The sequence below is a fragment of the Raphanus sativus genome, unplaced genomic scaffold, assembly GCF_000801105.2.
Source record: "Raphanus sativus cultivar WK10039 unplaced genomic scaffold, ASM80110v3 Scaffold1089, whole genome shotgun sequence".
NCBI lineage: Eukaryota > Viridiplantae > Streptophyta > Magnoliopsida > Brassicales > Brassicaceae > Raphanus > Raphanus sativus.
The window spans coordinates 7,501-7,936 of NW_026616403.1; positions in this window are offsets into that span (position 1 = coordinate 7,501).

Here is a 436-nt window from a genome sequence, read left to right on the forward strand (position 1 = left end):
TCAACATGAGCATCCGCACCATTGACTAGTCTTGGTCAAAATTCAGAAATCCATGTCTTGTTTTCATTGATTTATATTTTCTATGTTGTCATTTCCAACAATTCTCTTTATGTTTCTTTGACTCACAAACACTATATATATGTGATGTCTCTCATGAATAAATCATCAACGAATTTTCCTTTCTTTTTATGAGTTTTACTCTCTGTTCTTTGTCAAGAACATTTCTAGTTTCTTGGTGAGGTTATCTCCAAGTCTCGATCCTTCCTTTGTTGGACCGGTGCGTCACATCCGGCAACATTTGAAGTCTGGTAGTATCATTGGGCCTTTCCGCATCCCATTGTGTCACCATTCATCCCACCAGTTCTCTATCCTTCCGGATCAGAGTCCATATCAACCTTACCGAAAGAGTGATCCCGATTTTGGTTCTATCAAGTGG